Below are 23,176 nucleotides of genomic sequence, written 5' to 3'. Positions count from 1 at the left end.
TCTTTCCGTCACCCCCCCATCCCCGAACCATCCCGGAAAAGGGGGAGGCTGGTGACGTCACCATCCGGGCACTCGATGGTGGGGCCATGGTTCACAATGGAACAAAAACAAGCAGCCCTAGACAAACTCGGTGACGGCTGCAGCTTGCGTGCTTAACCCTCTTCTGTCCACATCCCGGCCATTCCCGACAGACTAAGCCCTTTGCCCAGGCCGCATGCGGCATTTCTCCCTTCTCCCACCCCATCCTCCTCTCCGGAATGTTCTGGGTCCTAAGTCAGCTCTCGGCCAGGTCCCCTTGCTAAGGGGTACGTTAGCGTCTCTGGCCCGCGCATGACCCCCTGGAGGGGCCGTCCGGAAGCGACGGTAGGGCTGAACAATCTTTCCCTAGCATTGTCTTCCCCTCCCCCACCCAGTTCGCTGTGTTCCAGGCGTCCGCTGCCTTGTCTGGGCCCCCTAGTGGCCCACAGCGTTCCTCCTTTCCTTCCCTCACCAAGCCGAGGTGGACAGGGAGAGGGGGCAGCTGGCCTAGAGGGGGGTTGGGCACGGGGCGGGGCCGGGCCGAGCGTTGAGGGGGCGGGGCTTAGAGGGGGAGGGCCCTGACGGGGGCGGAGAAGCTCAGTCTTGGGCGGCGCTGAGACTAGTGGGAGTCTGCGCCGCTGCCGCTGCCGTTGCTGCTGCCGTTGCTGCTGCCACTGTCGCCGCCGACACCGCCACTGGCCGTGCGGGTTTTTCTTTTTCTTTTTCTTTTTCTTTTTGTCTTTTCTTTTCTTTTTTGATTTGCTGGATCCGCCATATTGACGAGGCTGTGGTACCCAAGGCTGCGGAAGCTTGACTCCGCCGGTGGCGGAGCCGCAACCTCTCGGTAAACGGCCCATTCGGGCCCTCCTCCCTGTCTCAGTGAACCCCCTCCCTGCCTTGCACCGGCTCCCAGACCTCGCGGGAGCCGGCCGCCGCCGCCTCTCCCTCAAGGGAGGCGGCTACCTTTACGGCCCTAGGGCTTGGGGTTGGTGACGGGTGTGAGGAGAGGAGCCGCAGCCTAGCGAGCAGGCCGGGAGTGGGGGGATAGAGGCGGCGACTAGGGGAAGGTGAAACTGCCGCTGCAGGAGGAGGAGCAGGAGGAGGTGACGCAGGAGAAACGCACAGCCCGGAGCTTGACTGAGCTCAGAGAGCGCCCCAGCCTGAGGGGAGAAGGGGGAAGAGGGCCGCCGCCGGCTGAGAGGGAGGAGGAGGCGGTCTGGGCCACCGCGGCCCTAGGGCGGCCAGGGTGAGGGGCCGACTCCTTGTCGGTACGCGTAGAGCGCCGCGAGCCCGGCATCCGCAACCTCTCCTCATATTTTTGTCCCTCGTCAGCCCCTGGCTTGGGATGCTCCCAGGTTAGGCCTCATCCCGGGATCGAGCTTTTGCCTATCGTCTCCCGCCTCCGCGTGTCCTGCTACGCAGAAGACTCCAGTGTTGTGTTTGGTGAGTACTTAGCTCGGCGGTGCCTTGCCCGGGCCTCCAGCTGGCTGGAGGGGTGGGGAGGACGGCGCGAGGGGGTGTGTGTGCGTGAGAGGTCCCTCCCGTGGGGGCCGCTGGCTAGTGCTGTGGGGGGGGGGAAGGCTTCCCTTGTCGCCCCGGGGCCGGGCCGTCGCGAACGCGCGCGAGCCTCCGTTGTGCGCGCGCCCGGCGTCCCGTGAGCGTGTGTGTCTGGGAGCGAGCGTGGCGATGTGTGTGCGTGTGTGTTTTGGACTGGCAGGGAAAATGGCTGACGGCTCTGGCCCTCCCCCTCCTCCTCCCTCCCCCTCCCTCCTTCCCCCCCCCCCTTCCCGTCCTGACTGGAGGGAGAGGAGGAGGAGGATGGAGACTCCGGGCGCGGCGTGCCGCCCCTCCACCCTCGCGGGAGGTCGGTTCGGAGCGCGCGACAGCGCGCGGGCGCGCCGGGGGTGGGGGCGGGGACAGTTGGTTCGCGCGCCCCTTAACCCGGCCGCGGACGCCCTCAGCCTGTTCCACTTGACACCAAACGCCATTACTGAGGTGGAGTGATTTGGAGCGGGAGAGCTAGGCCGCGGCGACGCCTGGCTCTCTGGCCCGCGGACTAGTTTGCCTCCCCAACGCCCTCCCGCGATAACCCGCAGTCGCTCGGTGGCCCGCGGCCCCGGGAAGTCGGAGCTGGTTATCGCGCCCCTCCACCTCCCTCGTCCCGCTTCGGCGGCTCACGGCCAAAGGCCCGGAAGGATGTTTTGATGCCGAAATCGCTTCCAAGCGAGAGCAGACCTACCACCTCTGTATTTTTAGCTGTTCCTGAAGAACAAGAAAAAAAGAAGACGAAGAAAGAAAATACTAGTATGTGCAAGTTTCTGACTAATAAAACCTTCCGATGCTTGTGATGTGAGGCTTCAGGCTTGATGAATGGCTTGTTTTTCATTCATTGTGAAAATTTTAAGTTAAACAGGTGCGAAGCTGGGGTTTTGTTTCTGTTTGGGTTTCTTCAGAGACTGGAATGATAAGATTTTTAGATATGACGTGCTTAAATTATTATTTGGGAAGTTCTCTAGTTACACCGTTAATTGACTTTTCACAGCCACAGTTTACAGGTGTGTGTAATTGCCGTAGAGGGTCGCTGATTGTTAATGAAGGAATTGTGGGTTTTGGTACCATTTTCATGTTTCTGTTAGTAGGAGAGGCATTCGAAGTAATTTTTTTTAACCTTAAAACCCACCAGCCTTCTATCTCTTTGTATAATTTGACTTATGAAGAATTATTTTGGGTGTACTTATGTGGGAACTCTGCAGCCGGTAATAAAGGAGCTCATTCGCTTCCTTTATTATTATAAGGATTGGTTAACCATGATTAGGTCCTACAGGTGAACTTAATTAAAAATAGAGACTACAAACTCTTTAGATTGTTGTAGTCTACTGAATTACCAGGCTGCCATTTTGGCTTCAGCAAAATGCCTTAAAATTCTTAAGAAGATTTAGATATTAAATATACAGAGATAGTAACATTTGTTTTTGCAATGTTTAAACTTACTTGCTTTGTCATACTTGCAACTCTAACCATTTATACTTTATTGTTGCAGTGTTTGGGTAGAATGAGAGCCGGAAGTATTTGAAATTTAATGTTTCAAGGGTGAAAATAAAAAGAAAAAGTATGTTTTGCGTTCACTTAGTAAAAACTCTGTCTTTTAAGCTATATGAATGTCTTTATGTTTTTTTTCTCCCCCCCCCAATACACTGTTATCTTAATGTTCTGCTGTTTCTTCCTTTAGTTTGCTGACCTTGGTAGAATCTAAGGGACTATCTGGAAGGATTAAGGACCAGAACACCATGGACAAGAATCTTAGGTTTTTTTTTTCTTTTTCTGAAAGTAACTTTGAAAAGCAGATTTTATCCTTAAATTATGGCACATTTCATGGGGATCCCTTCATTTTCTATCAGTTGAATGCTTCATCCAGTAGGATTTACTTTGGTTCTTTTGTCTTCTAGCATCTTGAAATACATTTTCTGATAATCTCTAGAAGAGCGATTTAATGCTGTCTCTTCAAATTATTTTTTTTGACATAATATTAATAAAGCTACTTATGGATGTTAGCCATATGCCAGTCATTTAATTATTGATTAGTTAGACACATGAAAACATTCTATTCTTTTTTTTTCTATTTAATGTATCAATTTTTTTTAAAGTTTTCATATTTATAGAATTTTATTATTGGAACCAGTCTTTGTTTAAAGCAGGTGAGAGAAAATTACTTGAAATATATAGGGGTGTCTGGGGCTAGAGAAATGGCTTAGTAGTTGAGAGTACATAGTGTTCTTGCAGAGAATCCAAGTTGAATTCCTAGCACCCACATCAGGCAGCCCACAAACTGTAACTCCAGCTCCAGGGGATCTGACACCCCTCTGTGTGTATCTCTTTCTCTCTCTCACACACACACACGCACACACACATATGGATTAGTCTTTGATTTTGATCCCCTATGAAGTGAGATATTCGGTGGTTGAACTGTTATTTTTGCATATATTATTTTTTTCTTGCTGATAAGTTTTCTGAATCTTGAAATGGTTCTCAAAAATTAAACAAGGCTAGTTTCCATTTCATTGTTTTAGGACCTGTATCTTTGAGAACCATGTTATTGGTTGCTGTCTTGTGTTTCTACGTGTGCTAACAGTGTTTGGGAAGGATTTACTACATTCATACTCAATTCTAGATATTAGAATCACTTGGGAGTGGTTTTCTTGTTTATCTGATATGGAACTAAATGAAAGCTATATTTTAAGAGCACTGTGTATGATTCTAATACTGTATCAGAGTTAAAATTGTGGAGCTATTGTTGTATATTATTATAGCACTTTTATAGATAAATAAGAAAATAGATTTTTTTCCTGCTTTCCTTTTTCAGTATAAGTAGCACTTATTTAGTATTAATTACTCTGTTAAGCATTTAAACATTGTCATTTATTACATTATATAGGTGGTGGTGGTGGTATTATTATTATTATTATAATACAGTGGAGGGCCTGCCATACTTAGTAGTACTTTAGCTTAGGTGCCATATTAGTGAAATGATACTGACTACAATTTTAAAAGAAATTTAGAACCTTTAGTTTGTTGACTATAACAGAGTAGCTTTAGATTAGTTTTATTTTTAAGACTATCAAAATTGACATCTGAAAATAGTTTGATTGGCCATGGAAAATAGAACAAATAGGTGTCTTCCATACCTCAACTAACATGTTCAGAGTAATAGGTTATTAGTGACTTTATGACTAAAATAATACTAGGCAGCTTTTACATTCCTGAAATGAAAAGATATTTATTTCCTGGGAATTCATATTGTTTCAGCATACAGTGAAATTGTAATTTCAGTTTGAGAACTCTGAATTTCATTTAAGTTAAAATTTTACTTTCAGTAAAAAATTTAAGACTAATGGTTTTAGCATTTTTTCCTTTTTTAAGATTTATTTTATCTATTTCATGTATGTGAGTATACTGTTGTTGTCTTCAGACACACTAGAAGAGGGCATCAGATCCCATTACAGACGGTTGTGAGCCACCATATGGTTGCTGGGAATTGAACTCAGGACCTCTGGAAGAGCAGTCAGTGCTCTTAACCACTGAGCCATCTCTCTAGCCCCCTCTTTTACCATTTTGGTAGTGTTGGTTGATAATTATGAAATGAAAATAACCACAACAGATGTTGGGTTTATGTGCCCTGTTTCCTTAGGGTCTCATGAACACTAGGGCAGTTAAATCCTACCACCAAGTTACATCTCTATCTCTGTAATTATTCTTAATGTGACATAAGAATCCTCAAATATCTTTAGTGAATTTTAGAAAATGGAATTTTAATGATCTTTAAAGTTCTTTGATATTATTTATGTTTCTGTGTTTTGAGACAGGAGCTCACAAACCTAGGCTGGATACAAACTGGCTGTATAGTATCTGACTTTAAACTGATCCTTCTGCTCCCACCTTCCAAGTGCTGGGATTGCAAGTATATTTGCTGGTATATCATCTGGCTCTGAATTTTCTTATGTAGAAAAAAGACTGAAATTTTCTGACATGTTATTGGTGCTAAAATGACTAGTATATTTTTAGGGGAAAATGTGGGAAAGTATTAGTGTAAAAATGAGATATTTACCTAAAATTATACTTGATCTTTGCCAAAAGGCTGAGAAATGATTAAAATTTTTCAAGCACACCTATGCTAAGTTCTGTACCCATCATAGGTACATACATACGTATATTTAGCAAATGACTTTTGGTTGTTTGGTATTTTCAGACTAGTCCCCTATGAAGCTATTGACCTCAGCCTCCTAAGTACATGAGAGTATAGACCTGCCATGCCACACTGAGAAGTTTCCAATTTTATTCTGGGTGATTGCCTAACAGTTACTTCTCTGCCTCAACTGTGTGTCAGAATCTTTTGTAGAACGTTTTCAAAGTATGTTTGTCTTGGTCTTATTCTACAGATTACAAGTAAAGTTTGGAACAGGAACTGGGCATTTAAAGAAAAAAGGAGGAGGTCAAAGTAAAATGTATTTGGAGTACAAGCCTAATGATTAGAGTTCTGTCTTGGTAACCCAGGACAGGAGAGTTATTTTGCCATTCATTTTAGGAAAAAGGGAGAATTTGCAGTCCTGTGCATTTTGTGTTTTGTTAGCAATATACTTAAACCTATTTTGTCAATCAAAAATTTCTGACTGTAACCCAAAAATAGGGAGAAGTTCAGCACCTAGATTGATTAGGTATATGAGAAAGTGATTTCACATACATGACTCAAATATATTTCTTCACACATTCATTAGTTTTCAGAACCTTCTTAAGAGTTAAGGTGTCTGGCTCCAAAGTTAATGTTTTTAATATCTTTTAACGAATTAACTATTTTTATCTATCACAGATAATTATTTGCTGTGTCCTAGGCACTGGTCTAGCAACTACTATTGTGTAAAAGGAGAGGCACGGGATTAGTTCTCTCTAAAGTCCTTAGGCTCTAATTGGCATCATTTTATGTGTCTCATAGAAACTGATTTAGGTAGATATAAGTAGTAGACCTTGTTAAGGTGTAAACCAATGGGATTGTCCTATTTTCAGTTGTTTTTTTTTTTTTTTTTTAAATAACGTAGTCTGAATTTATTTTCTCAAGGATATATCAAGGCTAGTGTAAATGAATTTTTTTGAGACAGGTTCTCATCATGTGAGTAACCTTGGCTGGCCTGGAACTTGGACCAGGCTGGCCTTAAACTCAAGAGATCCACTTGCCTCTGCTTCCTGGTGCTAGAATACCAGTCTGTTATACCCAGCTGGAAATGAATTCTTTGAGCATTCTTGGCATATGGGCTTTAGGAATTGAGTCTTTACTCTCCTACATTGTGTGCCTTTTTTATTATTCATTTTGTTTAGTTGCTTTGGTTGTTGTCCTACCACAGATCTGCTCATACCTGTCAACTCATGGGAGCCTGAGTCAGGAACATTGCTTGAATGGAGATGATGAACAATGCAGGGAGATCCTATCTCAAAAAATTGTGTGGGGTTTGTGTGTGTGTGCATATGTGTGTTTTCCTTCAGGTTCTTTTAGGTTGGTGGATTCTGTCTACTACACACTCTTAAGTCACTCATTGATATATCCTTAGCTCACAGAAAATGTCTGGCACATGCATACTTACTAACCATTTGGTGAACATAGTCAATTCTCTGTATTTGGTTACATTTATTTATGAGGGAGGGAGTTCTTGTGGAAATCAAGAGAAAAACTTAAAAGGAGTCCTTTCTCTCCTTTTACCATCTGGGTCCCTGGAATGAAAGTCAAGATTATTCTGCTTGGTGACAAATACCTTTCTTTGTCCACTGAGCCATTTTACCAGCCCTCAACATGATTTTTTTTTTTTAAAGATACCTTTGCTGGACCTAGTTCCATGGTTAAAAATACGTACTGCTTTTCCAGGGGACTTGGGTTTGGTTCCTGTCACCTACATGGTGATTCACACCCATTCATAACTCTAGTTTCAGGGAATCCAATGCTGCCTTCTGATCTCTGAGCATCAGGCATGTACATGGTAAACATACATGTAGGCAAAAAAGGAACATACACAATATAAATCAGTCATTAAAAAATATATATTTTTGCTATTTTGATTTTTTTTTTCCCCTTCACCAGTTACAGGAATGACTTGACCTGATAATCCTTTTCTTATCTTTTATTTATTTTCATTCTCTGTCTGTGTGTGTTTGGGGGCGGAGAGAGAGAGAGAGAAAATATGAATGAATGAATGAATATGAATAAATGAATCAATGAATCACTTGGTTAGCCTGGAGCTTGCTGTGTAGACCAGGCTGGCCTGGAACTGAGACATGGGTCACCTTGCCCGCCATTCTCATCTTATGTGTGTTTAAGTGTTAAATGCACACATGGATTCAGTGCCCTTGGGGCCAAAAGAAAACATAGGATCCCTTGGAACTTACTTAGTTGTAAGCCACCTGTGGCTTACTAGAAACCAAACCTAGGTCTTCTGCAAGAGCAAGTACTCTTAACTGCTGAGCCTTGATAGTCCTTTTATGATGAATTCTGGAATGAATCTAGTCTTTCGTTTGTTTTTTGTTTTTTCAAGACAAAAGAGTTTCTCTGTAACAATCATGGCTGTTGTAAAACTTGTTCTGTAGACCAAGCTTGCTTCAAACTCAGAAATCTGCCTGCCTCTGCTTTCCCAGTGCTGGGCTTAAAGGTGTGCACCGCCATTGTACTGCTGAACCTAGACCTGAACAGAAGGAAATGGCCCAGTGAGATGAAGAAACATAATTAAGATAGCATGAAATACCTTCATGAAGCTCTTTCCATAGTTAATACCAGTTGTTTTTTAAACCAATACCGTTGCCATCATTCATCAGTTAATGGATATTAAAATCAGGGATTTTGTCCTCTACCTTTCAGTATTTGCAGAACACCTACAACATTGATTTCCCTGAATGGTAAAATTGGGGTCCTATTTGATTTGTTTGCAGTACCAGAGATTGAAACTAGGACCTTGAACATGCTTTAGCAAGTGTTCTCTTTGCCACTAACCTGTGTATATTCTCAATGCCATTCTTCCATCTTTTATTTACTTTTTATTTTGAGACAGGGTCTCCCAGACTTGCTCAGGCTGGTTTTAGTTCAATTTATTTTCTTTTGACTAATTATAAAAGTATCACAGGGCTGATATTCTAAAAGGGTTTTTAAAAAGCTGCATGTTTATTTGCAGAGTTAGCTAACCCTTGAACGAAACAAAAGGAAAACTTCAGCTAGGCTTGGTGTTGCAAGCACAACAGATTTCAGGGATAGCCTCTGCAAGCACCTGGGAGGCAGAGGCAGAGACTAGTGCTCTAGTTTTTAAAAATTAGTATATTTTATTGTACAGAATGAATTTCATTATTTCTAAGTGTTTATTATGTACTTTGATCATTATACTTCCTTATTTGTTCTTCTGTCTCCTTTCTCATTCGTTTTCCAAGTAGTTGTCCTACTTTCATGTTCTATATTTTATAATTTAGCTTGTCTTCTAGAGGTCAATATTTTTGTTGGCTTGAAAGTTCCTTAATTTATTCACTTTAAATCCCAATATCAGCTCCTCCCAGTACTCCTTCACACAGATCTTCCCCCCCACCTCCCCTCCCTTCTCTGAGGTGGAGAGCCTTCCTTGGGTCTCTTCTCTCCCCCCCCCCACCCCCCCACACACCAGATTTCTACAAGTGCATCCTCCCTCTGAGGCCAGGCAAGTTGGTCCAGCTAGGGGAATGGAATCCACAGGCAGACAACAGATTCAGGGATAGCCTCTGCTTTGGTTATTGGACTTGCATGAATACCAAGTTGTCTTTGAAAATGTCTTAATTTTTATTTCATATCAAAGTATCAATGACTTAAGATTGTGGGATAAATGATAATTGTCATTACTTTGGTCATTACTTATACCACTCAAGAAACTGAGGCAATGAAGTGAAGAATAGCCAGGATCACTGGACCAGTAAAATGCTTAAGAAAGAGTAGACACAGAGAAAGCCTTTAAGCTAGGTCCATTTGAAGCCCTGCTCCCTCTATCAAACCCCACTTATGGCTAGGTTGAACCATTTATCCCACCATCTCTGCTGGAATGAATTTGGCTAAACCTCCATACAGATGCATCATTTTATGACACTGTATAGTTTTTTTCCCCTAACATCATTTATGTGAACTCTGAACATGTACTATGTTAATCAAGCATTATCAAAGGAATTGTTTTCTTCAGATGATTTTGAGCTGTTAGTCTTGGATGTTAAATCTCAACCTGTACATTCTAACTTTGGAAGGAGAAGACAGGAAAAAAGGTAGAGAAGGGAAACATTCCCATTCCTGTCTTAGTGCCTTGTGTTTTGCTGACTGGTGGATTTTGAAAGTCAACAAATTTTGTTAGTTGGTTACAGGTCTATTTTTCTTGTTTTACTCTCAATAATATGAGCTTCTTGAGTCTGTTTATTATTATCTTTGACACCAGAGAACATGACAGTTGATGTTTGGACCTTAACAGAGTGGTTTGTTTGTGAGCACAATAGTGCAAAAGGATTGGGTTGCTCTTTATAACTCAGGTCAAAGGAAAGATTAGGCAAACCTTTTCCATAAGAGGCTAGATAATAATAGTTTGTTTGGACTTTGTGGGCCAAGAGGCAAAATTGAGGAGATTGAATTGTATGTTGAAATAAAAATGTAACTAGGCACATTAAGTATAATATAGATCTAATGAGAAAAAGCAAAACTTGGTTTGGGAGTATAATATAGTATTTGAATTCAAAGCTAGTGTTCTCTGAAATTGATTGCAAATATTTCTGTGTTAAGTCATTCTTGAAGTTGTAGATTGAACAAAAAACCAAGCGGTTGGATTTAGTTTGTCACCCTAGTTTTTAGTTTTGCCTGACCTGGCTTAGTTCCTAGACCTGGAGGGCTTATCCAAAAATTTCTCTGCTCATTCCAAGTTTAGTTCAATTAGTCTGCAGTGGAGGTCTAGAGTGTGCTTCTAAAAAGTTCCCAGAGAATTACGACAAGAGAAGTACTCCATTAATTCTAGCATATCCTACTTCATTGGTCTATTACAGTGTAGTTCTATCTTGAATATTCTGCTTTGTGCTTAAAGTTCAGTTATATAGTAAATACCTGTTATGGACTGGGTTGTACTGTAAATTAAGAACTGTACCAGGTAATAGGAATGCAAGATTAAAAAAAAAAAAACAGAATTGTCCCACCCCATATTAAAATGAATTTAAAGTTAAGTCTCCATATTTACTTCATTAGAATCTTTGAGCCAGTACAATTTGAAAGGAGGCCAGTGATGTAAGCTAAATTGGAAAACTATGTTATCAAGTACAGTGAAACTTCATTTGGTATACAATTTTAAAATATCAAAAGTTCTCTTTCAAGACAGTTAAGCTGTAATTTAATATTTGATAGAAAGCTTTCAGGGGTGTTATACTTTATTTTTTTCTGATTATGAAATTCAGTCTTATTTCAAGTAGCTAGAAATACAGGCATCTGTCATCATTCTTGCCAGTCATTAGTTTTATCTCTTTACTCCACTTTTGTACATAACTTTTTTGTTCAAAACTTATCATAAAGTTGATTTTAATATGACTTTACAACTTTATTTCCCATACACTCTCTCTTTCTCTTTTTAAAAGATGGTTTCTACTTTTTTGTAGTAGTAGTTTGTTTTTTGAGATGTAGTTTTATGTACACCAGGCTAGGCTGTAACTGTGTAGGTGAATATGACCTTAAACCTTCTACCTCTTCTTGAATGCTGGGATTACAGGAGCATATTGCCATGCAGAGTTTATGCAGTACTGGGTATTAAACTGGATAGGTACTACACCAGCCGAGCTATATATTTCCAGCCCATGGCTTCCATTTGACAGTTGAAGGTAATCAGGAATTTTATAAATACCTCCATTCTGAGAGTGGAGAAACACTGTTGATTAGCTTTGCAATATTTGAATTCTTTGAAAGAGGATAAGGAAATACATTTGAGGATGAGGTATTTTTGTTGTTGTTGTTGTTGTTTTTGAGACAGGCTTTGATGTTTCTGGTCTCAAACTCCTGACACTCTTGCCTCAGCTTTCCAAATGTTGGTAGAGAATACAGGCCTGCATTACCATGCCTGTTTGGGTTTTTTTTCCCCTTAGAGCCAGTAACTTAACATGTAATTTCTTCTGGCCTTCAGCTCCTTGTGATCTTCTTGCTTCAATTTTAAGAGTGCTAGGATTACAGTCAGGATCCATCACTCATGACTGGGGAAAATGATTGTGGTTGTGTAGCTGAATGAAGACTGAAGAATTTTCCTCTGAATTTATTTTTTGTGAGAGCTTCCCCTTCCTACTATGCATTGAAATTAATTAGTCATATAAATGTAAGCTGGGGTTGTTTTAATGCCCTTGTTTCCTGCTCTCCCCAAATACTTCTCAAAATGCTTACTGTGCCAATTCTATGAGAAACAAAATTTTTGACATAGTCTGCTTTTGTAAGGTTCTTTCTCATTCTCTGAGCTAATTGGTCAGTAGTTGGTATAGTAAGTTAAGTACTCCAGCCTTTCATAATCCCTCTCTCCACCTCTTCCTCTGTGTATTAGGTATTGTAACAGGTTAATAGGGATGTCTTCTTTTCCACCTACCATACCCTCAACAATCCCAAAGGCCTAGATTATAGTTGTAACTGCTAAGTGGTAAGCAAGTATTTGATCTTGGTGAAATTGTAAAAAAAATTCAAACTTAAACTCTGATTACTGCCTTACTGTGATGATTGACTTAAATTCATTCATTTAACACCATTATAGGTATAGAGAGATATAAGGATGGTTATTAACATCTACCTTAAAGACTCTAGGATGTTGGGCCAGACACTTAAATAAGAGCTGAATCTGGTGCAAGGAGCTGGGGGTGTAGCTAAGTAATAGTGTGCTTGGTATTTACTAAGCATGAGGCTCTTGAGATCAATTCTCAGCACCAAAATACAACCACAAAAGTGTGAAAAATGTAGTGGTAAGACAGATTGCTAAGTTTGGATTTTTTAAATGAGGCTTGCAAATCTTCAAAGATGTCATTTTGATGCCGCTTGAATTAGAGTTAGGGACCTTCAGGTGGTATTTCTTAACCTTGATGTTACTGACCAAGTATTATTTGATCAGACACTTCCTTGAGGCATGCCGTATACTTATTAATCATCTCCGATTTCTACCTATAAAATTTCAATAGGACCCTTCTCCCTATTGTGATGACTAATAATGTGGAAAAGTATGCACCAAGTAGAAATTGAGACCCATTACTTGAAACGGTACAATGGCAGAATGAAAGAGTGGTTTTAGAGGAAAAACTAGTATAGCATAGAAGGAATACTGGAGAGAGTCAGTTGAGAGGAGTTATGGGAGATGAGACTTAGTTTAAGGCTAGGTTACAAGATAATATATTAGAGCATTTTAAGTTTGAGTTTTATAATAATAAGTGAAGGGCCTTTAAGTGAAAGACAGTGGTTTCTGGGTTTTTTTTTTTTTTTAAGATAATTCTGAGGGGAATGGGCAGATAGCATGAAGACCTGAGCTAAATCCCCAGAACTCACATAAAGCCAGGTACAGCATGCACCTGTTAATTTCAGCAATGAGGAAATAGAGATAGATGGATCCTTAGGGCTCACTGGCCAGCCCAGCTCTTCCTATTTGGGCAGTTTCAGGCAGATGAGAGACCCTGTCTCAAAAAATAAGGTGGGTAATATCTAATGAACTACACCCAAGATTGTCTTCTGGTTTATGCATGCGCTCATTTGGAAAGATTCTGAGCATAACATGGTAGATATACTGAAGTAGAAATGTAGCAGGGAATTGGATAGTATTATAATAGTTCTTTTAAGTGATAAAAGATTTTGACAATGAAATAAAAGAATGGGTTCCCCCAGGGTTCTGTCTTTGTCTCTATATGGATTCTAGGGCAAAAACACCTCTTAACTTCTCCTATCTCTAGTTCCCTTCCACTAGGAGCTGCTGACTGCTGAGACATGTTGAAAGGTCACAGTGCAGAATCTGGGTTATAGGAGGACTACTCTTGCAATGTGTACCTTTACATTAAAGGGTGAATTATCTAAATATATTTATCATCTTTGTCTTCTATGTGTAAGAGGTCCAGGACCTGGCACCAGAAATTGTTAAGTATAGGCTCTCCATGTTTAGCTTAGGTGTTATCTTGCTATTTTAAAAATAATAGAATCTGTAAAAATAGATAAATAATCTGTTTAAGGTAGCTGTAATTTTATTATTATTTTTGTAGGGTTTTGGTTTTTGTTTTGTCTATTTTATTTATTTATTCATTTATTTATTTATTTATTTTTGCTTTCTTAAACAGCCCTTTTTGTTTTTAGTGAAAATTGGGGTTAGTGGAAGGGTAAAGGGAGAAGTGGAGTTTGGAGTAGTTTTTCAAGTAACAGAAAATATAAACGGTAAAACAGATTGGATTGACAAAGTGCTTGGAGAGCAGAGGGATAATACAATTTGAATATTTTCTTACCCTGTTTCTACCTACACAGAGACTGGAGAGCTTTACAAAACCCAGAATCTTATGGGTTAGTTATAGTTGGCCAGTAGCTTGTAGTGTGACTTTAGGGACCATAGATTTGGTGGTGTAGAGGTATAATTTTTTGACAGAACAACATAAACTTTGATTGAATAATCATGGCTGTTTTGTGTGGTGCCAAGGATTAAACTCAGTTCATATACTCTAGGCAAGGTTCCTATTACTGTGAGGTATGTTCCTAGCCCAAAACTTGGTAAGGTTTTCTTTCATCTGAAATCTAGTTTAAGCTTCAAGAACATTAATGTGGGCCTGCTAGGCAAATATAATATTTAAGGGGAAATTATTTTTCTGAGTAGAAGTAGATCAATGTGCACAGGTAAATGCAGTAGCAGTGATTTTTGTCTAACATGATTTCAGAGAAAATAGTGATACCCCACTTGATTATTTTTTTAAAGGGAACTAACCAAACAAGCTTATTGGGTTTTATTGTACTTCTTTTTCTTTCTTTTATTTTGGTTTTGGTTTTGGTTTTGGTTTTTTGAGACAGGGCTTCTCTGCCTGTGTAACTCTGCTGTCCCGGAACTCTCTGTAGTCTAGGTTGGTCTTTAACTCACAGAGATCCAACTGCCTCTACCTCTCAAGTACTAGAAGGCTTAGCCTAACAATTTCAAAGATTTGTATTGGGTGTCTCACAACCAGGTATAACTCCTGTTCTAGTGAACCAATCACCCTCTGGCCTCCCTAGGTATCCATGAGTACATGAATATAAATAATAAAAATCATTTAAGAAAAACTCATTCCCTATCAGTGTAAATGTTTTTATGAAAAAAGACTTTCCCAAGATAAGAATTCTCAAGGACACCGGTGGTTTATAATTTTTGCATCTCTGAAAGACGACTGGGTATAAAATTTTGTGACAAGTAATATCTAACTAAGAAAAAACTTACGGTCTCTAGGAAATAGTGGATCTCATAGTTGCCAGGGAACCCCCAGACCATGCTTGTAAAATCAGTAATTTACTAGACTGCTATAGACAAGAAAGTTTAGATCTTTAAAATGGCATCTAATCTACTATAAAATTTTACTTTTTAATCAATAATTTACCTGTATAGTCACCAATCAGGTTATTATACAGAACATTTTTAGTAGTAGTCTAGAAGGTTCACTTACTACTCCAAAACATATTTTGACCTTTCTACTACAGTTATGTGCACATATATCAATGTATCATTTATTTTATTCATTCTTCTGTTGGTGGACATTCGGATTCCAGTGATTTTTTTTTTCTTTTTTAACTAATACAAATGTTGGCACTGGGTCTGGCATGGTGGCACACTCCTTTAGTCCCAGCACTTGGGAAGCAAATGGATCTCTGAGTCTACAGAGTAAGTTTCAGGACAACTGGGGCTACACAGAGAAACCTTATCTTGAAAAACAAAACAGAAACCAACCCAAATGTTCTCATATAGTGAATATATTCATAGAATATATACCATACAGTGAAATATTAGCAATAAAAAGGGAAATACTGTTGTGCTTCAACTTTCATGAACTTTAAAAGCATTCTGAAGTGAAAGAAACCAGTTGCAGGAGGCAAAAAATAGATTGAGGGAGGCTGTAGGGAATGGGGAGTGGCTGCTTAATAATGAGGGTATGGTTTCTTTCTTTCTGGTGCTGGCAGTAGAGTCCAGGGCTCCTTGTATACTTGCTACTGAGCTACTCCCTTAGCTTTGGTATGCTTTTTCTATTGTGTTCTGGAATTGTAATTGTGCAACTTTAAATAAAGAAAGACCCATTCAATTGCACAGTTCAGATAAAATGATTTATATTACGACTTTTGAATAATACAATGAGAAACAATTTGAAATTGTTTAGTTTGCTTTGTCACATCCTTTACTCTTCTACATCTGTTGCTTAACCAGTCTAATTGTGGAAGATGCAGGCAAAAAGATATACTTAAAGATAGTTACTAATGATCTATCTGCCTTAAGATGTTTATTGAACGAAGTCTTTGTTGTTCTGAAGTCATTCTTTTCGATTAGTCACTTTTAAAGTGTTTGACATCCTGACGGTGGTCTAAAGGTTCTGGACACCTTTAATCCGGCACTTGGGAGGAAGAGGTACGTGATCTCTTGAGTTCCAGGATGCCTAAGGCTACACAGAGAAACCCTGGCTGGAAGAACAATCTGTTAGCTAGTAACTTTGAGTTCATCTTAAGCAGTCATTTCAGAGTAGGGTAGGTAATACATGTTACAGAAGAGTTAATTGATTGATCCATGATTTATGTCTTAATGGTTTAAATCAACATTTCTCACGAATGTTGGCTGATAATGTTTTGGGGACTGAAGTTTATTGTGCTCCTGTAGTACCTTTGCAAGGATTTGGTAAGTTTTAGGTAAAAGTATATCTTTCAGTTGTAAATAGACCCCGAACTGTATATATAAGAAGTCTGGGATTATTTAATTTTTTAGAAAGATATTAAGGTAGATAATGGTGAATTTAACTTTGTTATGTTTCAGGAAGCAGAACTGTAATTAATAAACCAATGACAAGGTGAAATAGCATTTTGATGGTAGGAAAACTTTTTATGGCAGCAAGGAATGCTGCAATGTTAATATGTCTAGAGGGAGAATAGATGTAGAATCACCTTCATTTTTGCTATTTCTTTTGGCTATTTCCAAATGCTCAGTTTTCTTTGAGCCATCCCTCCCTGAATCCCTATAAAGTTGTAGCTTTCTATATATTTCTTTTGTGTGTTTTTCATGAAACAAAAGTTTGCTTTAAAAAATAAATCTTTTCATCTGTTGATTTCTGGGATAATGAGAATAGCAGGCAAATTTCACATATGAATGGTATGTTGGTGCCAGGAGCAACTGATATCATAGCATAACATATATACAAAGTGATGTAGTAATTGAAGTAGAAGTAAGAAAGCTGCCTTCCACATGGCGTATGATGGTTTTGGTATACCCATGCTAGGCTCAGGAATTCAAATCTAGCAGTTGCAACTACTTCCAAATTTGTGATGTTAATAGGTTTTTTGGACTTAGTTAAAATACATATTTTGTTTGGTTTTATATAACTACAAATAAGTTTAATTTTTTATTAATCATTCCATTTGTTTACTTCTCTAATGATATTCTACTTCCTGTTATCCCTTCTACCAGTCCCCCCATCTCACATCTCCCCTTTGCCTGTATGAGGGGGAACCCACCCACCTATACTCTCCCACCCCACTGCTCCAACATCCCCCTACTCTGGGGTATCAAGCCTCCCTGAGACCAGGGGCCTTCCCTCCAATTGCTGTCAGGCAAGGCCATCCTCTGCTACATACGTATCTAGATCCATGGATACACCCAGGTGCACTCCTTCGTTGGTGGTCTAGACTCTGGGAGAACTGGGTAGTCAGGCTAGCCTATATTGTTTTTCCAATGGAGTTGCAACCCCCTTCTGCTCCTCCAGTCCCTGACAGCTCCCCCACCAGGTTCCCTGAGCTCAGTCTAATGGTTGGCTCCAAGCATCCACATCTGCATTGGTCAGTTGCTGGCTGGACCTCCCAAGGAACTACCACACTAGGTTCCTGTCAGCAGGTGTCTCTTGACCACAGCAACAGTGTTGGGTTTGGTGTCTACAGACATGTTGGATCCCTAGGTGAGACAGTCCCCATTTGGCCCTTCTTCCAGTCTCTGTTCCAGTTTTTGTCCCTGTTCTTCCTTTGGACAGGAACATTTCTGGGTTAAAAACTTTGATGGGTGGGTGGCCCCATTCCTCTACCAGGGGCTGTGCCTCTATCTACTGGAGGTGATCTCAGCAGGTTCTGTTTCCCCCTTCTCTGCACATTTTGGTTAAAGTCATCCCTGTTGGGTCCCAGGAGCCTCACATTTCTCTGGTTTCTGGGACCCTCCAGTGGCTATCCCCAGTTCCTCATCTTCTCTGCTACATATTTTTGTTTGATTTCCTGACCCTTTGTACCTTTCTCACATCTCCTCTAGTTCCTGATACTGCCCCCCCTTATTTCCTCCCCCTCCTCTCTCGCTCCCAGGTCCCCCCTCCCTCCACCTCCCACAATCATCCTGTTCTCCCCACAATGTTGAATTGAAGCATCCACACACCCTGGTCTTCTTTCCTTCTACGTTCCATATGGTCTGTGGGATGTATCATGAGCATTGTGAGCTTTTGGGCTAATATCCACTTATTAGTGAATACATACAGTGTGTGTTCTTTTGTGTCTGTGTTACTTCATTCAGTATATTTTCTACTTCTATCCATTTGTCTATGAATTTCATGAAGTCATTATTTTTTAATTGCTGCGTAGTACTCCATTATGTAAATGTACCACATTTTCTGTGTCCAGTCTTCTGTTGAGGGACATCTGGGTTGTTTCCAGATTCTGGCTATTAGATAAATAAGGCGGCTATGAACATAGTAGAGTATCTTTTGGGTATATGCCCAGGAGTGGTATAGCTGGGCCTCTCTAGTAGAACTATTTTCAGTTTTCTCAGGAACTGCCAGACGGATTTCCAAAGTGGTCTTACCAGCTTGCAGTCCCACCAACAACAGTATGCTATCATATCATCTGCAAATAGTGATATCTTGACTTCCTCCCTCCCAATTTGTATCCCTTTTATCTCTTTGTTGTCTAATTGCTTAGGATAGAACTTCGAGTATTGAATAGGTAGGGAGAGAGTGGGCAGCCTTGTCTTGTCCCTGATTTTAATGGGATTCCTTTGAGTTTCTCTCCATTTAGTTTGATGTTGGCTATTGTTTTGCTGTATATTGCTCTTACTATGTTTATAGTATGGGCCTTGAATTTCTGATCTTTCCAAGACTTTACCATGAAGGGGTGTTGAATTTGGCAAGTGCTTTTTCAGCATCTAATGAAATGATCATGTGGTTGTTTTCTTTGTGTTTGTTTATATAGTGGATTACAGTGATGGATGTCTGTACATTGGACCATCCCTACATTCCTGGGATGAAGCTTACTTGATCATGATGGATGATCATTTTGATGTATTCTTGGATTCAGTTTGTGAGAATTTTATTGAGTATTTTTGCATCGATATTTATAAGAGAAATTGGTCTGTAGTTCTCTTTCTTTTTTAAAAACTTACTTTATGTATATGAGTACACTGTCACTGTCTACAGACACACCAGAAGAGGGCATCAGATCCCATTAGAGATGGTTGTTAGCCACCGTGTGGTTGCTGGGAATTGAACTCAGAACCTCTGAAAGAGCATTACTTCTTAACCACTGAGCCATCTCTCCAGCCTCTTTCTTTGTTGGGTCTTTTTGTGGTTTAGGTTATCAGTGTAATTGTGGCTTCATAGCCACAATTACTAGGTAGTGTTCCTTCTTATTCTATTTTATGGAATATTTGGAGAAGTATTGGTATTAGATCTTTTCTTGAAGGTCTGATAGAAATCTGCTCTAAAATCATCTGGTCCTGGGCTTTTTTTTGGTTGGGTGACTTTTAATGACTGCTATTTCCTTGGGGGTTATGGGGCTGTTGGGATGGTTTATCTGATCCTGATTTAACTTTGATATCTGGTGTCTGTCTAGAAAACCATCCATTTCATCCAGGTTTTCCAGTTTTGAGTATAGACTTTTATAGTAGGATCTGATTATTTTTTAATTTCTTTGGTTTCTGTTGTTATGTTTCTTTTTTCATTCCTGATTTTGTTAATTTGGATACTGTCTCTGTACTGTCTCTGGTTAGTCTGGCTAAGGGTTTATCCATCTTGTTGATTTTCTCAAAAGAACCAGTTCCTAGTTTTGTTGATTCTTTGTATAGTTCTCTTTGTTGCTATTTGATTGATTTCAGCCCTGAGTTTGATTATTTCCTGCTGTCTTCTCCTCTGGGTATATTTAATAAGTTTAATTTTTAATTGTTTCTGTATATAGTTAAGAAACATTTGTTTTTTTTAAATTTGTTTAACCCCCTCAGGCAAAGGTTTTCTCTATGTAGCCCTGGCTGTTCTGGAACTTGTTCTGTAGACCCAGCTGGCCTAGAACTCGGCAATCTTTCCCCCTGCCTCCTAAACCCTTTAATTAAAGGGGTGTGTCACCACGCCCAGATTCCCTAAGCAATATTTATTATAGGAAGTAATTAAAAGTTGCTCTAAATGTAGAACCAGAATTAGCCAACTTGAGCCAGCTTACCATTGATAGAAACCTAGTAGGTGTAATCAAATAAACTAGAACCACAGTTGGATACTTATCACTAAGTTATTTCTCTATTAAATGGGAAAGATACATTTGTAACTCAAAGGGTGGTTTGTTTATATTTTCTTTCATTCAACAGATAATTTGTAAGTTGTGTAGAACTGCATAATTTTGATGTCATTTTGTTAGTGGCTTCTTTAATTTCTCTGCTATTAAAATTGTTTTAGAGCCAGAACAAACTCTGATAGGAATACTATGATATTGCAGAGGGTAACTTTTTTTTTTTTTTACTTGAAATTCATTTTTCACAAAGGACAATGTAGCTATCAGCTCTAGTAGAGTTGGGCTAATGTAACATAATACACCTGTGTTATATAAAATGTTGAAATTGTGATTTCACAAATCATCCATAGCAATTGTGACAATGCATATCAAAATCAGAAAATCTTGATAATATATATAATTTGGAGATTCCCCCCCACCCCCCGCCCGCCCTGGGCCAGTCTAGAGATCATATTCTTAAGGAGCCTTTGAAAGTTCAAAAATAAGAATTGTCAAGAATGAATAATAATCTAATCAGCATTTTGAAAAATACATTTACTGGGTCCCTTCTGCATGTTCCTGGCACTTGCACATCCTCTCAGTAAAGTTTTCTAATAATCCCTGGAGGTGTTAGCCACCTGGAGAGAGCAAGATGATACTTGGAAATTGAACTTGTGGTTCTGTTATATTGCACTATGCATTCCTGAAAGAAGAAAAAAAAACCTATGTCCTGTAGAATCAGCCTTGGAAAACTAATAGGATTCATGAAAAACAGTTAAAATTAAAAGCTGTTTGGTTACCTGAAAGTTATCTTACTTTGTAATTAGTAACAGTTAAAAATTCTAATAGCTGTAGTGGCATATGCCTTTAGTCCTAGCATTTGAGAGGCAGAGGTGGGTGGATTTATGAGTTTACACCATCCTGATCTGCAGAGCCAGTCCAGGACAGCTAGGGCTACAGAGAAAAAAATCTTTTTGTCTTTAGAAACCAAAACAATAGCAACAAGACAAATACATAATTGAAAAGGTCCTCAATTCCTGACAAAATATAAGACTCTTTAAAGGTAACATAATAGAAGGGAATGGGTATATGGAAGGGTTGAAGTTACTGAGTTTAGGATACAAGGTTAAAGTACATACAAAAGTCAGGTAGAACTGCAAGAAAAAAGTTCTTAGCATGTGGCTAGACAAAGCCAAGAAGAGTGTGGGACAATAAACTTTTCTGGCTACAAAATAGTATGATTGAGGAAGGCTGGCAACAACCACAATTCTGCTTTATGAATTTGACGACTATGTACCTTATAAATGGAATCATAATGGTTTTTATATCTTTTTTTAACTGACTTATTTTATATTTTATTTCATGAAATAATACATTCAAATTCTTGTGCATATTGCAGCTTATAAAAATCTTTTTTGAAACAATCTTAAGCTGCTAGCCTTTGCTAGCCTGGAATTTTGCAGAGTAGCTAGCCTCAAGCTGAGAGATCTGCTTGCCTCTACCTCCAGAGTGCTGAGATTAAAGGTATGCGCCACCATACTTGATAAAATTACCTTTCTTTGAAAGCAATAATCAGAGGTTCTAATTTTTCCGCATCCTTTTTACCACTCCCCACCATCTTCATTAAAGTTCAGGCATTTGGCTGGCCCTTTAATTTTTATTTTTGGTGCTAGAGATTGAGCTTAGTGCCCATTCACATAGTGCTTACATTCTCCCATTGTACTACAACCCAAGCCTTCAAAATTTGTAATTTTAAATCTGATTTACCTATTCCTTTTGTTGCTTGTGCTATTAGGAAAATCCATTGCCAAATCCTAGGCTGTTGAAATTTGCCTTTTATGCTTTAAATCAGTGAAGACTAGATAAAATAATATTTTCACACCAAATTTTTCTGTTTCAAGGTATCAGTTTGATTATAGAACTTTCTTGATCTGGATCTTTACATGTATTCCACTTGGAATTTATTGAAACTCTTTGATGGTTTTTCATTAAATTTGGGGTGAGGTTTTGACCCTAATTTCATCACAGATCTTTTCTTTTTCATTACTCTATGGTGATGTGTGACACATTATTGCTCTGATAATCTGTTCTTGAGGGTTTTTTTTGCTCTTAGTGCTTTTCAGATTGCTATCTAACAATCTGCAAATTTGCTGCTTGTAGTGAATTTCTGATTTTACTTACAGTCTTTAAGTCCAGACCTTTAACTTGGCTCTGGGATTTTGTTTTTCAATGTCCTTTTTGTATCTTTATTAACAGTTCACCCTTAAAGGATATAATCACATTTTCCTTTCCTAGTATCCTGCTTTCCTTTAATTATTTTGAGGATACATACAAGAGCCATTTTTCAAAGCCTTGCTAAGTTGGGCATCTGGACTCTTTGAAGGTTTTTTCTTCTGTAGGTGGACCACACATTCCTGTTTGTTTTCAAATATTTTAATTTCCAATATAAAAATGGACCCTTAATACAATGTAGTATATTGGGTAATGTTTTTTTACTTGCCTCGCCACATCCAGGGCTTTGTTGTTTGTTTGGTTTATTTATTTATGTAATGACTAGGTGAACAATTGTAATAAATTTTTTCCTGTCATTTTTGGAATCTCTGTAGTCTTCTCTGTTGAGTGTTCCAACAAGCGCTGTATGTGTCTTGTCTTTGCCTGCCTACTCTTCTACCCAAATATTAGCTTTTTACTAATTACCTACTGATTGCTCTATATTTTTACATGATGCGTTGGGTTATAAAATTCCCCAGTCTGATCCCTGATCCAATTATAATTTCATTTTCCAGGGATAATCCTTTGTGCTAGTTCTTTAGGCTTTGTTTTTGACCCTGGATGGTTGTTTGAAGCTCTATTTCCCTGGTTCTTTTTGGTAAACTACTAACTGGGTGGTTTTTATTGGCTTTTATCGAACTACCAGAATCTTATCTTTCTACTTTCTACCTT

General features: G+C 39.3%; 1 protein-coding gene across 9 annotated transcripts in view; it reads left to right on the top strand.

Annotated features, from left to right (window-relative positions):
• Positions 1 to 23,176, top strand: part of Usp9x (ubiquitin specific peptidase 9 X-linked) — a 136,704-nt gene that overhangs the window by 31,569 nt on the left and 81,959 nt on the right. For 5 of the 9 annotated variants that reach the window (XM_034486192.2, XM_076918645.1, XM_076918649.1 and 2 more), the window contains one exon: positions 1,351 to 1,461. The exons of 2 other annotated variants lie outside the window; for them this stretch is intronic. The gene's annotated coding sequence lies outside the window, so the exon portion shown is untranslated. Of the gene's footprint in view, positions 1 to 585; positions 863 to 1,350; positions 1,462 to 23,176 lie in introns of those variants that run through there. 2 more of the 9 variants (XM_076918651.1, XM_076918652.1) reach the window with 2 other exon arrangements.

Source organism: Arvicanthis niloticus, chromosome X (genome assembly GCF_011762505.2).
Source record: "Arvicanthis niloticus isolate mArvNil1 chromosome X, mArvNil1.pat.X, whole genome shotgun sequence".
NCBI classification, from domain to species: domain Eukaryota; kingdom Metazoa; phylum Chordata; class Mammalia; order Rodentia; family Muridae; genus Arvicanthis; species Arvicanthis niloticus.
Note: the sequence above shows the minus strand (reverse complement) of the source record. Positions and strands in the feature narration are given on the sequence as shown.